The 15,016-nt window shown below is 41.4% G+C and overlaps 18 non-coding genes across 18 annotated transcripts; 12 read left to right on the forward strand and 6 right to left on the reverse strand.

Moving 5' to 3' along the window:
- Positions 1-75: 75 nt before the first annotated feature.
- On the forward strand, positions 76-147 carry trnag-ucc. The gene has a single exon. It is a non-coding gene; the product is annotated as a tRNA-Gly (tRNA).
- Positions 148-434: 287 nt separating this feature from the next.
- trnap-agg lies at positions 435-506 on the reverse strand. The gene has a single exon. It is a non-coding gene; the product is annotated as a tRNA-Pro (tRNA).
- Positions 507-1,485: 979 nt separating this feature from the next.
- Positions 1,486-1,557, forward strand: trnag-ucc. Its single transcript has one exon. It is a non-coding gene; the product is annotated as a tRNA-Gly (tRNA).
- Positions 1,558-1,844: 287 nt separating this feature from the next.
- Positions 1,845-1,916, reverse strand: trnap-agg. Its single transcript has one exon. It is a non-coding gene; the product is annotated as a tRNA-Pro (tRNA).
- Positions 1,917-2,896: 980 nt separating this feature from the next.
- Positions 2,897-2,968, forward strand: trnag-ucc. Its single transcript has one exon. It is a non-coding gene; the product is annotated as a tRNA-Gly (tRNA).
- A 1,197-nt stretch (positions 2,969-4,165) lies between these two features.
- Positions 4,166-4,237, forward strand: trnag-ucc. The gene has a single exon. It is a non-coding gene; the product is annotated as a tRNA-Gly (tRNA).
- Positions 4,238-4,524: 287 nt separating this feature from the next.
- trnap-agg lies at positions 4,525-4,596 on the reverse strand. Its single transcript has one exon. It is a non-coding gene; the product is annotated as a tRNA-Pro (tRNA).
- A 980-nt stretch (positions 4,597-5,576) lies between these two features.
- Positions 5,577-5,648, forward strand: trnag-ucc. Its single transcript has one exon. It is a non-coding gene; the product is annotated as a tRNA-Gly (tRNA).
- Positions 5,649-6,845: 1,197 nt separating this feature from the next.
- On the forward strand, positions 6,846-6,917 carry trnag-ucc. Its single transcript has one exon. It is a non-coding gene; the product is annotated as a tRNA-Gly (tRNA).
- A 1,197-nt stretch (positions 6,918-8,114) lies between these two features.
- trnag-ucc lies at positions 8,115-8,186 on the forward strand. The gene has a single exon. It is a non-coding gene; the product is annotated as a tRNA-Gly (tRNA).
- A 1,197-nt stretch (positions 8,187-9,383) lies between these two features.
- Positions 9,384-9,455, forward strand: trnag-ucc. Its single transcript has one exon. It is a non-coding gene; the product is annotated as a tRNA-Gly (tRNA).
- A 287-nt stretch (positions 9,456-9,742) lies between these two features.
- On the reverse strand, positions 9,743-9,814 carry trnap-agg. Its single transcript has one exon. It is a non-coding gene; the product is annotated as a tRNA-Pro (tRNA).
- Positions 9,815-10,794: 980 nt separating this feature from the next.
- trnag-ucc lies at positions 10,795-10,866 on the forward strand. Its single transcript has one exon. It is a non-coding gene; the product is annotated as a tRNA-Gly (tRNA).
- A 287-nt stretch (positions 10,867-11,153) lies between these two features.
- On the reverse strand, positions 11,154-11,225 carry trnap-agg. The gene has a single exon. It is a non-coding gene; the product is annotated as a tRNA-Pro (tRNA).
- A 980-nt stretch (positions 11,226-12,205) lies between these two features.
- trnag-ucc lies at positions 12,206-12,277 on the forward strand. Its single transcript has one exon. It is a non-coding gene; the product is annotated as a tRNA-Gly (tRNA).
- A 662-nt stretch (positions 12,278-12,939) lies between these two features.
- Positions 12,940-13,011, forward strand: trnag-ucc. The gene has a single exon. It is a non-coding gene; the product is annotated as a tRNA-Gly (tRNA).
- A 287-nt stretch (positions 13,012-13,298) lies between these two features.
- trnap-agg lies at positions 13,299-13,370 on the reverse strand. The gene has a single exon. It is a non-coding gene; the product is annotated as a tRNA-Pro (tRNA).
- A 978-nt stretch (positions 13,371-14,348) lies between these two features.
- Positions 14,349-14,420, forward strand: trnag-ucc. The gene has a single exon. It is a non-coding gene; the product is annotated as a tRNA-Gly (tRNA).
- Positions 14,421-15,016: the final 596 nt, after the last annotated feature.

The raw sequence follows: 15,016 nt of genomic DNA on the forward strand, positions 1-15,016 counted from the left end.
TGAATTATCACTTTCCACCAAAATGACGTTCAAATTATGAGTCGATGTCTCAATGTTGCTACTGAGCTGCACATAGCATTGGTGGTATAGTGGTGAGCATAGCTGCCTTCCAAGCAGTTGACCCGGGTTCGATTCCCGGCCAATGCAGAGCCAGAGGAATTCATTTGTTTTAGGGGCTGGATGTCATTTCAAGTGTATTACATTTGAATCATTATCGTTGTACTTGGAAGTCAGAATTGCTCCTACATTCTGCAGGTTATCTAAAATAATAAATGTTGTGCGACGTTGAACCAACAAGTGTATATCAAAATAGATTTGCAGTCCCATCGCCAAAACCATTCAGCCACCTTGTCCTGCGCCCAAGAGGTGATAATCGGCGTTCCGACCAGTAGCCCAAGATCTGCCTGTCTGAGATTGCTCAAGGATCTGCAAAAGGGCTCATCCGGGATTTGAACCCGGGACCTCTCGCACCCTAAGCGAGAATCATACCCCTAGACCAACGAGCCTTATGCCAAAAGTTATTTTTTTGCTTTCTGCAGCAATGACAGTGAAGATATCGATTGACGTGTCCATGGTGCTTGGAACGATTGAACATCATGTGAGTGTTTTGTGCTTTACTTGTGAGCATAACAGTCTTCCAAAATCTTGACCATGATTCAGTTCAAATCTTCTGTAGTTCATCTGCTGTGTCTTTCACATTCTGTCTTCTTCAGTCGCGACAGCATAATGATGACGAGTTTTACAAATTAATAAAGTGCAAAATGAGATCAATTCATTTTTTAAAGAGCAAATGAAAAAATAAGACTTCCAAAAGAATGGAACTCATTTATTTTGAGTCAAATGACGCAAAGGTACGTGAATCAAAGTCAATTAATGTTGAAAATACCCATTCAAATAGATCCGTTTTCAACTAGAGAGATTAAGACTCGGCGTATCCATCTCAATCCTCCACAACTGCTTATGTTACCCCTCCATATCTGCAGTGAAAGATGGTGGACCTAGATCGGTTTTTGTCAAACCATGAGACAATACCTATAATCGGTCTTCTCACAAAAACATCTCTAGCTTCCGAACCGTTTGACCTACAAATTCATATGACCACTCTCTGGAATGAGGAGACCCTCACGAACACGGTGGTATTCTCAATTTTTCTCTACATCCCCCACAAGTGTCAGGAGACTCGTCTGAAGTCACAACCGTCTATGTGCCAAGTTCTGTTTGTAGAATCCAAAATCTTGGGCTACAAACTAATGTGACCCCACTTGTCGCAATGTTCTCCGTTTTGCCCTACGTTCCCAACAAGTGTCACGGGACTAATCTGAAGGTAACCTGTAGTGATTAAAATGCTAGATTTTTTAACCAGGGACCTCTCGCAACCTAAGCCATAATCATACACCTAAACCGTGAAAGTGAATTATCACTTTCCACCAAAATGACGTTCAAATTATGAGTCGATGTCTCAATGTTGCTACTGAGCTGTACATAGCATTGGTGGTATAGTGGTGAGCATAGCTGCCTTCCAAGCAGTTGACCCGGGTTCGATTCCCGGCCAATGCAGAGCCTGAGGAATTCATTTGTTTTAGGGGCTGGATGTCATTTCAAGTGTATTACATTTGAATCATTATCGTTGTACTTGGAAGTCAGAATTGCTCCTACATTCTGCAGGTTATCTAAAATAATAAATGTTGTGCGACGTTGAACCAACAAGTGTATATCAAAATAGATTTGCAGTCCCATCGCCAAAACCATTCAGCCACCTTGTCCTGCGCCCAAGAGGTGATAATCGGCGTTCCGACAAGTAGCCCAAGATCTGCCTGTCTGAGATTGCTCAAGGATCTGCAAAAGGGCTCATCCGGGATTTGAACCCGGGACCTCTCGCACCCTAAGCGAGAATCATACCCCTAGACCAACGAGCCTTATGCCAAAAGTTATTTTTTTGCTTTCTGCAGCAATGACAGTGAAGATATCGATTGACGTGTCCATGGTGCTTGGAACGATTGAACATCATGTGAGTGTTTTGTGCTTTACTTGTGAGCATAACAGTCTTCCAAAATCTTGACCATGATTCAGTTCAAATCTTCTGTAGTTCATCTGCTGTGTCTTTCACATTCTGTCTTCTTCAGTCGCGACAGCATAATGATGACGAGTTTTTACAAATTAATAAAGTGCAAAATGAGATCAATTCATTTTTTAAAGAGCAAATGAAAAAATAAGACTTCCAAAAGAATGGAACTCATTTATTTTGAGTCAAATGACGCAAAGGTACGTGAATCAAAGTCAATTAATGTTGAAAATACCCATTCAAATAGATCCGTTTTCAACTAGAGAGATTAAGACTCGGCGTATCCATCTCAATCCTCCACAACTGCTTATGTTACCCCTCCATATCTGCAGTGAAAGATGGTGGACCTAGATCGGTTTTTGTCAAACCATGAGACAATACCTATAATCGGTCTTCTCACAAAAACATCTCTAGCTTCCGAACCGTTTGACCTACAAATTCATATGACCACTCTCTGGAATGAGGAGACCCTCACGAACACGGTGGTATTCTCAATTTTTCTCTACATCCCCCACAAGTGTCAGGAGACTCGTCTGAAGTCACAACCGTCTATGTGCCAAGTTCTGTTTGTAGAATCCAAAATCTTGGGCTACAAACTAATGTGACCCCACTTGTCGCAATGTTCTCCGTTTTGCCCTACGTTCCCAACAAGTGTCACGGGACTAATCTGAAGGTAACCTGTAGTGATTAAAATGCTAGATTTTTTAACCAGGGACCTCTCGCAACCTAAGCCATAATCATACACCTAAACCGTGAAAGTGAATTATCACTTTCCACCAAAATGACGTTCAAATTATGAGTCGATGTCTCAATGTTGCTACTGAGCTGCACATAGCATTGGTGGTATAGTGGTGAGCATAGCTGCCTTCCAAGCAGTTGACCCGGGTTCGATTCCCGGCCAATGCAGAGCCTGAGGAATTCATTTGTTTTAGGGGCTGGATGTCATTTCAAGTGTATTACATTTGAATCATTATCGTTGTACTTGGAAGTCAGAATTGCTCCTACATTCTGCAGGTTATCTAAAATAATAAATGTTGTGCGACGTTGAACCAACAAGTGTATATCAAAATAGATTTGCAGTCCCATCGCCAAAACGAGAATCATACCCCTAGACCAACGAGCCTTATGCCAAAAGTTATTTTTTTGCTTTCTGCAGCAATGACAGTGAAGATATCGATTGACGTGTCCATGGTGCTTGGAACGATTGAACATCATGTGAGTGTTTTGTGCTTTACTTGTGAGCATAACAGTCTTCCAAAATCTTGACCATGATTCAGTTCAAATCTTCTGTAGTTCATCTGCTGTGTCTTTCACATTCTGTCTTCTTCAGTCGCGACAGCATAATGATGACGAGTTTTTACAAATTAATAAAGTGCAAAATGAGATCAATTCATTTTTTAAAGAGCAAATGAAAAAATAAGACTTCCAAAAGAATGGAACTCATTTATTTTGAGTCAAATGACGCAAAGGTACGTGAATCAAAGTCAATTAATGTTGAAAATACCCATTCAAATAGATCCGTTTTCAACTAGAGAGATTAAGACTCGGCGTATCCATCTCAATCCTCCACAACTGCTTATGTTACCCCTCCATATCTGCAGTGAAAGATGGTGGACCTAGATCGGTTTTTGTCAAACCATGAGACAATACCTATAATCGGTCTTCTCACAAAAACATCTCTAGCTTCCGAACCGTTTGACCTACAAATTCATATGACCACTCTCTGGAATGAGGAGACCCTCACGAACACGGTGGTATTCTCAATTTTTCTCTACATCCCCCACAAGTGTCAGGAGACTCGTCTGAAGTCACAACCGTCTATGTGCCAAGTTCTGTTTGTAGAATCCAAAATCTTGGGCTACAAACTAATGTGACCCCACTTGTCGCAATGTTCTCCGTTTTGCCCTACGTTCCCAACAAGTGTCACGGGACTAATCTGAAGGTAACCTGTAGTGATTAAAATGCTAGATTTTTTAACCAGGGACCTCTCGCAACCTAAGCCATAATCATACACCTAAACCGTGAAAGTGAATTATCACTTTCCACCAAAATGACGTTCAAATTATGAGTCGATGTCTCAATGTTGCTACTGAGCTGTACATAGCATTGGTGGTATAGTGGTGAGCATAGCTGCCTTCCAAGCAGTTGACCCGGGTTCGATTCCCGGCCAATGCAGAGCCTGAGGAATTCATTTGTTTTAGGGGCTGGATGTCATTTCAAGTGTATTACATTTGAATCATTATCGTTGTACTTGGAAGTCAGAATTGCTCCTACATTCTGCAGGTTATCTAAAATAATAAATGTTGTGCGACGTTGAACCAACAAGTGTATATCAAAATAGATTTGCAGTCCCATCGCCAAAACCATTCAGCCACCTTGTCCTGCGCCCAAGAGGTGATAATCGGCGTTCCGACAAGTAGCCCAAGATCTGCCTGTCTGAGATTGCTCAAGGATCTGCAAAAGGGCTCATCCGGGATTTGAACCCGGGACCTCTCGCACCCTAAGCGAGAATCATACCCCTAGACCAACGAGCCTTATGCCAAAAGTTATTTTTTTGCTTTCTGCAGCAATGACAGTGAAGATATCGATTGACGTGTCCATGGTGCTTGGAACGATTGAACATCATGTGAGTGTTTTGTGCTTTACTTGTGAGCATAACAGTCTTCCAAAATCTTGACCATGATTCAGTTCAAATCTTCTGTAGTTCATCTGCTGTGTCTTTCACATTCTGTCTTCTTCAGTCGCGACAGCATAATGATGACGAGTTTTTACAAATTAATAAAGTGCAAAATGAGATCAATTCATTTTTTAAAGAGCAAATGAAAAAATAAGACTTCCAAAAGAATGGAACTCATTTATTTTGAGTCAAATGACGCAAAGGTACGTGAATCAAAGTCAATTAATGTTGAAAATACCCATTCAAATAGATCCGTTTTCAACTAGAGAGATTAAGACTCGGCGTATCCATCTCAATCCTCCACAACTGCTTATGTTACCCCTCCATATCTGCAGTGAAAGATGGTGGACCTAGATCGGTTTTTGTCAAACCATGAGACAATACCTATAATCGGTCTTCTCACAAAAACATCTCTAGCTTCCGAACCGTTTGACCTACAAATTCATATGACCACTCTCTGGAATGAGGAGACCCTCACGAACACGGTGGTATTCTCAATTTTTCTCTACATCCCCCACAAGTGTCAGGAGACTCGTCTGAAGTCACAACCGTCTATGTGCCAAGTTCTGTTTGTAGAATCCAAAATCTTGGGCTACAAACTAATGTGACCCCACTTGTCGCAATGTTCTCCGTTTTGCCCTACGTTCCCAACAAGTGTCACGGGACTAATCTGAAGGTAACCTGTAGTGATTAAAATGCTAGATTTTTTAACCAGGGACCTCTCGCAACCTAAGCCATAATCATACACCTAAACCGTGAAAGTGAATTATCACTTTCCACCAAAATGACGTTCAAATTATGAGTCGATGTCTCAATGTTGCTACTGAGCTGCACATAGCATTGGTGGTATAGTGGTGAGCATAGCTGCCTTCCAAGCAGTTGACCCGGGTTCGATTCCCGGCCAATGCAGAGCCTGAGGAATTCATTTGTTTTAGGGGCTGGATGTCATTTCAAGTGTATTACATTTGAATGATTATCGTTGTACTTGGAAGTCAGAATTGCTCCTACATTCTGCAGGTTATCTAAAATAATAAATGTTGTGCGACGTTGAACCAACAAGTGTATATCAAAATAGATTTGCAGTCCCATCGCCAAAACGAGAATCATACCCCTAGACCAACGAGCCTTATGCCAAAAGTTATTTTTTTGCTTTCTGCAGCAATGACAGTGAAGATATCGATTGACGTGTCCATGGTGCTTGGAACGATTGAACATCATGTGAGTGTTTTGTGCTTTACTTGTGAGCATAACAGTCTTCCAAAATCTTGACCATGATTCAGTTCAAATCTTCTGTAGTTCATCTGCTGTGTCTTTCACATTCTGTCTTCTTCAGTCGCGACAGCATAATGATGACGAGTTTTTACAAATTAATAAAGTGCAAAATGAGATCAATTCATTTTTTAAAGAGCAAATGAAAAAATAAGACTTCCAAAAGAATGGAACTCATTTATTTTGAGTCAAATGACGCAAAGGTACGTGAATCAAAGTCAATTAATGTTGAAAATACCCATTCAAATAGATCCGTTTTCAACTAGAGAGATTAAGACTCGGCGTATCCATCTCAATCCTCCACAACTGCTTATGTTACCCCTCCATATCTGCAGTGAAAGATGGTGGACCTAGATCGGTTTTTGTCAAACCATGAGACAATACCTATAATCGGTCTTCTCACAAAAACATCTCTAGCTTCCGAACCGTTTGACCTACAAATTCATATGACCACTCTCTGGAATGAGGAGACCCTCACGAACACGGTGGTATTCTCAATTTTTCTCTACATCCCCCACAAGTGTCAGGAGACTCGTCTGAAGTCACAACCGTCTATGTGCCAAGTTCTGTTTGTAGAATCCAAAATCTTGGGCTACAAACTAATGTGACCCCACTTGTCGCAATGTTCTCCGTTTTGCCCTACGTTCCCAACAAGTGTCACGGGACTAATCTGAAGGTAACCTGTAGTGATTAAAATGCTAGATTTTTTAACCAGGGACCTCTCGCAACCTAAGCCATAATCATACACCTAAACCGTGAAAGTGAATTATCACTTTCCACCAAAATGACGTTCAAATTATGAGTCGATGTCTCAATGTTGCTACTGAGCTGCACATAGCATTGGTGGTATAGTGGTGAGCATAGCTGCCTTCCAAGCAGTTGACCCGGGTTCGATTCCCGGCCAATGCAGAGCCTGAGGAATTCATTTGTTTTAGGGGCTGGATGTCATTTCAAGTGTATTACATTTGAATGATTATCGTTGTACTTGGAAGTCAGAATTGCTCCTACATTCTGCAGGTTATCTAAAATAATAAATGTTGTGCGACGTTGAACCAACAAGTGTATATCAAAATAGATTTGCAGTCCCATCGCCAAAACGAGAATCATACCCCTAGACCAACGAGCCTTATGCCAAAAGTTATTTTTTTGCTTTCTGCAGCAATGACAGTGAAGATATCGATTGACGTGTCCATGGTGCTTGGAACGATTGAACATCATGTGAGTGTTTTGTGCTTTACTTGTGAGCATAACAGTCTTCCAAAATCTTGACCATGATTCAGTTCAAATCTTCTGTAGTTCATCTGCTGTGTCTTTCACATTCTGTCTTCTTCAGTCGCGACAGCATAATGATGACGAGTTTTTACAAATTAATAAAGTGCAAAATGAGATCAATTCATTTTTTAAAGAGCAAATGAAAAAATAAGACTTCCAAAAGAATGGAACTCATTTATTTTGAGTCAAATGACGCAAAGGTACGTGAATCAAAGTCAATTAATGTTGAAAATACCCATTCAAATAGATCCGTTTTCAACTAGAGAGATTAAGACTCGGCGTATCCATCTCAATCCTCCACAACTGCTTATGTTACCCCTCCATATCTGCAGTGAAAGATGGTGGACCTAGATCGGTTTTTGTCAAACCATGAGACAATACCTATAATCGGTCTTCTCACAAAAACATCTCTAGCTTCCGAACCGTTTGACCTACAAATTCATATGACCACTCTCTGGAATGAGGAGACCCTCACGAACACGGTGGTATTCTCAATTTTTCTCTACATCCCCCACAAGTGTCAGGAGACTCGTCTGAAGTCACAACCGTCTATGTGCCAAGTTCTGTTTGTAGAATCCAAAATCTTGGGCTACAAACTAATGTGACCCCACTTGTCGCAATGTTCTCCGTTTTGCCCTACGTTCCCAACAAGTGTCACGGGACTAATCTGAAGGTAACCTGTAGTGATTAAAATGCTAGATTTTTTAACCAGGGACCTCTCGCAACCTAAGCCATAATCATACACCTAAACCGTGAAAGTGAATTATCACTTTCCACCAAAATGACGTTCAAATTATGAGTCGATGTCTCAATGTTGCTACTGAGCTGCACATAGCATTGGTGGTATAGTGGTGAGCATAGCTGCCTTCCAAGCAGTTGACCCGGGTTCGATTCCCGGCCAATGCAGAGCCTGAGGAATTCATTTGTTTTAGGGGCTGGATGTCATTTCAAGTGTATTACATTTGAATGATTATCGTTGTACTTGGAAGTCAGAATTGCTCCTACATTCTGCAGGTTATCTAAAATAATAAATGTTGTGCGACGTTGAACCAACAAGTGTATATCAAAATAGATTTGCAGTCCCATCGCCAAAACGAGAATCATACCCCTAGACCAACGAGCCTTATGCCAAAAGTTATTTTTTTGCTTTCTGCAGCAATGACAGTGAAGATATCGATTGACGTGTCCATGGTGCTTGGAACGATTGAACATCATGTGAGTGTTTTGTGCTTTACTTGTGAGCATAACAGTCTTCCAAAATCTTGACCATGATTCAGTTCAAATCTTCTGTAGTTCATCTGCTGTGTCTTTCACATTCTGTCTTCTTCAGTCGCGACAGCATAATGATGACGAGTTTTTACAAATTAATAAAGTGCAAAATGAGATCAATTCATTTTTTAAAGAGCAAATGAAAAAATAAGACTTCCAAAAGAATGGAACTCATTTATTTTGAGTCAAATGACGCAAAGGTACGTGAATCAAAGTCAATTAATGTTGAAAATACCCATTCAAATAGATCCGTTTTCAACTAGAGAGATTAAGACTCGGCGTATCCATCTCAATCCTCCACAACTGCTTATGTTACCCCTCCATATCTGCAGTGAAAGATGGTGGACCTAGATCGGTTTTTGTCAAACCATGAGACAATACCTATAATCGGTCTTCTCACAAAAACATCTCTAGCTTCCGAACCGTTTGACCTACAAATTCATATGACCACTCTCTGGAATGAGGAGACCCTCACGAACACGGTGGTATTCTCAATTTTTCTCTACATCCCCCACAAGTGTCAGGAGACTCGTCTGAAGTCACAACCGTCTATGTGCCAAGTTCTGTTTGTAGAATCCAAAATCTTGGGCTACAAACTAATGTGACCCCACTTGTCGCAATGTTCTCCGTTTTGCCCTACGTTCCCAACAAGTGTCACGGGACTAATCTGAAGGTAACCTGTAGTGATTAAAATGCTAGATTTTTTAACCAGGGACCTCTCGCAACCTAAGCCATAATCATACACCTAAACCGTGAAAGTGAATTATCACTTTCCACCAAAATGACGTTCAAATTATGAGTCGATGTCTCAATGTTGCTACTGAGCTGCACATAGCATTGGTGGTATAGTGGTGAGCATAGCTGCCTTCCAAGCAGTTGACCCGGGTTCGATTCCCGGCCAATGCAGAGCCAGAGGAATTCATTTGTTTTAGGGGCTGGATGTCATTTCAAGTGTATTACATTTGAATCATTATCGTTGTACTTGGAAGTCAGAATTGCTCCTACATTCTGCAGGTTATCTAAAATAATAAATGTTGTGCGACGTTGAACCAACAAGTGTATATCAAAATAGATTTGCAGTCCCATCGCCAAAACCATTCAGCCACCTTGTCCTGCGCCCAAGGGGTGATAATCGGCGTTCCGACCAGTAGCCCAAGATCTGCCTGTCTGAGATTGCTCAAGGATCTGCAAAAGGGCTCATCCGGGATTTGAACCCGGGACCTCTCGCACCCTAAGCGAGAATCATACCCCTAGACAAACGAGCCTTATGCCAAAAGTTATTTTTTTGCTTTCTGCAGCAATGACAGTGAAGATATCGATTGACGTGTCCATGGTGCTTGGAACGATTGAACATCATGTGAGTGTTTTGTGCTTTACTTGTGAGCATAACAGTCTTCCAAAATCTTGACCATGATTCAGTTCAAATCTTCTGTAGTTCATCTGCTGTGTCTTTCACATTCTGTCTTCTTCAGTCGCGACAGCATAATGATGACGAGTTTTTACAAATTAATAAAGTGCAAAATGAGATCAATTCATTTTTTAAAGAGCAAATGAAAAAATAAGACTTCCAAAAGAATGGAACTCATTTATTTTGAGTCAAATGACGCAAAGGTACGTGAATCAAAGTCAATTAATGTTGAAAATACCCATTCAAATAGATCCGTTTTCAACTAGAGAGATTAAGACTCGGCGTATCCGTCTCAATCCTCCACAACTGCTTATGTTACCGCTCCATATCTGCAGTGAAAGATGGTGGACCTAGATCGGTTTTTGTCAAACCATGAGACAATACCTATAATCGGTCTTCTCACAAAAACATCTCTAGCTTCCGAACCGTTTGACCTACAAATTCATATGACCACTCTCTGGAATGAGGAGACCCTCACGAACACGGTGGTATTCTCAATTTTTCTCTACATCCCCCACAAGTGTCAGGAGACTCGTCTGAAGTCACAACCGTCTATGTGCCAAGTTCTGTTTGTAGAATCCAAAATCTTGGGCTACAAACTAATGTGACCCCACTTGTCGCAATGTTCTCCGTTTTGCCCTACGTTCCCAACAAGTGTCACGGGACTAATCTGAAGGTAACCTGTAGTGATTAAAATGCTAGATTTTTTAACCAGGGACCTCTCGCAACCTAAGCCATAATCATACACCTAAACCGTGAAAGTGAATTATCACTTTCCACCAAAATGACGTTCAAATTATGAGTCGATGTCTCAATGTTGCTACTGAGCTGCACATAGCATTGGTGGTATAGTGGTGAGCATAGCTGCCTTCCAAGCAGTTGACCCGGGTTCGATTCCCGGCCAATGCAGAGCCAGAGGAATTCATTTGTTTTAGGGGCTGGATGTCATTTCAAGTGTATTACATTTGAATCATTATCGTTGTACTTGGAAGTCAGAATTGCTCCTACATTCTGCAGGTTATCTAAAATAATAAATGTTGTGCGACGTTGAACCAACAAGTGTATATCAAAATAGATTTGCAGTCCCATCGCCAAAACCATTCAGCCACCTTGTCCTGCGCCCAAGAGGTGATAATCGGCGTTCCGACCAGTAGCCCAAGATCTGCCTGTCTGAGATTGCTCAAGGATCTGCAAAAGGGCTCATCCGGGATTTGAACCCGGGACCTCTCGCACCCTAAGCGAGAATCATACCCCTAGACCAACGAGCCTTATGCCAAAAGTTATTTTTTTGCTTTCTGCAGCAATGACAGTGAAGATATCGATTGACGTGTCCATGGTGCTTGGAACGATTGAACATCATGTGAGTGTTTTGTGCTTTACTTGTGAGCATAACAGTCTTCCAAAATCTTGACCATGATTCAGTTCAAATCTTCTGTAGTTCATCTGCTGTGTCTTTCACATTCTGTCTTCTTCAGTCGCGACAGCATAATGATGACGAGTTTTTACAAATTAATAAAGTGCAAAATGAGATCAATTCATTTTTTAAAGAGCAAATGAAAAAATAAGACTTCCAAAAGAATGGAACTCATTTATTTTGAGTCAAATGACGCAAAGGTACGTGAATCAAAGTCAATTAATGTTGAAAATACCCATTCAAATAGATCCGTTTTCAACTAGAGAGATTAAGACTCGGCGTATCCGTCTCAATCCTCCACAACTGCTTATGTTACCGCTCCATATCTGCAGTGAAAGATGGTGGACCTAGATCGGTTTTTGTCAAACCATGAGACAATACCTATAATCGGTCTTCTCACAAAAACATCTCTAGCTTCCGAACCGTTTGACCTACAAATTCATATGACCACTCTCTGGAATGAGGAGACCCTCACGAACACGGTGGTATTCTCAATTTTTCTCTACATCCCCCACAAGTGTCAGGAGACTCGTCTGAAGTCACAACCGTCTATGTGCCAAGTTCTGTTTGTAGAATCCAAAATCTTGGGCTACAAACTAATGTGACCCCACTTGTCGCAATGTTCTCCGTTTTGCCCTACGTTCCCAACAAGTGTCACGGGACTAATCTGAAGGTAACCTGTAGTGATTAAAATGCTAGATTTTTTAACCAGGGACCTCTCGCAACCTAAGCCATAATCATACACCTAAACCGTGAAAGTGAATTATCACTTTCCACCAAAATGACGTTCAAATTATGAGTCGATGTCTCAATGTTGCTACTGAGCTGCACATAGCATTGGTGGTATAGTGGTGAGCATAGCTGCCTTCCAAGCAGTTGACCCGGGTTCGATTCCCGGCCAATGCAGAGCCAGAGGAATTCATTTGTATTAGGGGCTGGATGTCATTTCAAGTGTATTACATTTGAATCATTATCGTTGTACTTGGAAGTCAGAATTGCTCCTACATTCTGCAGGTTATCTAAAATAATAAATGTTGTGCGACGTTGAACCAACAAGTGTATATCAAAATAGATTTGCAGTCCCATCGCCAAAACCATTCAGCCACCTTGTCCTGCGGTCTTCGGTCTTCTCACAAAAACATCTCTAGCTTCCGAACCGTTTGACCTACAAATTCATATGACCACTCTCTGGAATGAGGAGACCCTCACGAACACGGTGGTATTCTCAATTTTTCTCTACATCCCCCACAAGTGTCAGGAGACTCGTCTGAAGTCACAACCGTCTATGTGCCAAGTTCTGTTTGTAGAATCCAAAATCTTGGGCTACAAACTAATGTGACCCCACTTGTCGCAATGTTCTCCGTTTTGCCCTACGTTCCCAACAAGTGTCACGGGACTAATCTGAAGGTAACCTGTAGTGATTAAAATGCTAGATTTTTTAACCAGGGACCTCTCGCAACCTAAGCCATAATCATACACCTAAACCGTGAAAGTGAATTATCACTTTCCACCAAAATGACGTTCAAATTATGAGTCGATGTCTCAATGTTGCTACTGAGCTGCACATAGCATTGGTGGTATAGTGGTGAGCATAGCTGCCTTCCAAGCAGTTGACCCGGGTTCGATTCCCGGCCAATGCAGAGCCAGAGGAATTCATTTGTTTTAGGGGCTGGATGTCATTTCAAGTGTATTACATTTGAATCATTATCGTTGTACTTGGAAGTCAGAATTGCTCCTACATTCTGCAGGTTATCTAAAATAATAAATGTTGTGCGACGTTGAACCAACAAGTGTATATCAAAATAGATTTGCAGTCCCATCGCCAAAACCATTCAGCCACCTTGTCCTGCGCCCAAGAGGTGATAATCGGCGTTCCGACCAGTAGCCCAAGATCTGCCTGTCTGAGATTGCTCAAGGATCTGCAAAAGGGCTCATCCGGGATTTGAACCCGGGACCTCTCGCACCCTAAGCGAGAATCATACCCCTAGACCAACGAGCCTTATGCCAAAAGTTATTTTTTTGCTTTCTGCAGCAATGACAGTGAAGATATCGATTGACGTGTCCATGGTGCTTGGAACGATTGAACATCATGTGAGTGTTTTGTGCTTTACTTGTGAGCATAACAGTCTTCCAAAATCTTGACCATGATTCAGTTCAAATCTTCTGTAGTTCATCTGCTGTGTCTTTCACATTCTGTCTTCTTCAGTCGCGACAGCATAATGATGACGAGTTTTTACAAATTAATAAAGTGCAAAATGAGATCAATTCATTTTTTAAAGAGCAAATGAAAAAATAAGACTTCCAAAAGAATGGAACTCATTTATTTTGAGTCAAATGACGCAAAGCTACGTGAATCAAAGTCAATTAATGTTGAAAATACCCATTCAAATAGATCCGTTTTCAACTAGAGAGATTAAGACTCGGCGTATCCGTCTCAATCCTCCACAACTGCTTATGTTACCCCTCCATATCTGCAGTGAAAGATGGTGGACCTAGATCGGTTTTTGTCAAACCATGAGACAATACCTATAATCGGTCTTCTCACAAAAACATCTCTAGCTTCCGAACCGTTTGACCTACAAATTCGTATGACCACTCTGGAAAGGGGAGACCCTCACGAACACGGTGGTATTCTCAATTTTTCTCTACATCCCCCACAAGTGTCAGGAGACTCGTCTGAAGTCACAACCGTCTATGTGCCAAGTTCTGTTTGTAGAATCCAAAATCTTGGGCTACAAACTAATGTGACCCCACTTGTCGCAATGTTCTCCGTTTTGCCCTACGTTCCCAACAAGTGTCACGGGACTAATCTGAAGGTAACCTGTAGTGATTAAAATGCTAGATTTTTTAACCAGGGACCTCTCGCAACCTAAGCCATAATCATACACCTAAACCGTGAAAGTGAATTATCACTTTCCACCAAAATGACGTTCAAATTATGAGTCGATGTCTCAATGTTGCTACTGAGCAGCACATAGCATTGGTGGTATAGTGGTGAGCATAGCTGCCTTCCAAGCAGTTGACCCGGGTTCGATTCCCGGCCAATGCAGAGCCTGAGGAATTCATTTGTTTTAGGGGCTGGATGTCATTTCAAGTGTATTACATTTGAATCATTATCGTTGTACTTGGAAGTCAGAATTGCTCCTACATTCTGCAGGTTATCTAAAATAATAAATGTTGTGCGACGTTGAACCAACAAGTGTATATCAAAATAGATTTGCAGTCCCATCGCCAAAACCATTCAGCCACCTTGTCCTGCGCCCAAGAGGTGATAATCGGCGTTCCGACCAGTAGCCCAAGATCTGTATGTCTGAGATTGCTCAAGGATCTGCAAAAGGGCTCATCCGGGATTTGAACACGGGACCTCTCGCACCCTAAGCGAGAATCATACCCCTAGACCAACGAGCCTTATGCCAAAAGTTATTTTTTTGCTTTCTGCAGCAATGACAGTGAAGATATCGATTGACGTGTTCAAATCTTCAAATCTTCTGTAGTTCATCTGCTGTGTCTTTCACATTCTGTCTTCTTCAGTCGCGACAGCATAATGATGACGAGTTTTTACAAATTAATAAAGTGCAAAATGAGATCAATTCATTTTTTAAAGAGCAAATGAAAAAATAAGACTTCCAAAAGAATGGAACTCAT

Source organism: Oncorhynchus mykiss, chromosome 9, assembly GCF_013265735.2.
Source record: "Oncorhynchus mykiss isolate Arlee chromosome 9, USDA_OmykA_1.1, whole genome shotgun sequence".
Classification (NCBI taxonomy): Eukaryota; Metazoa; Chordata; class Actinopteri; order Salmoniformes; family Salmonidae; genus Oncorhynchus; species Oncorhynchus mykiss.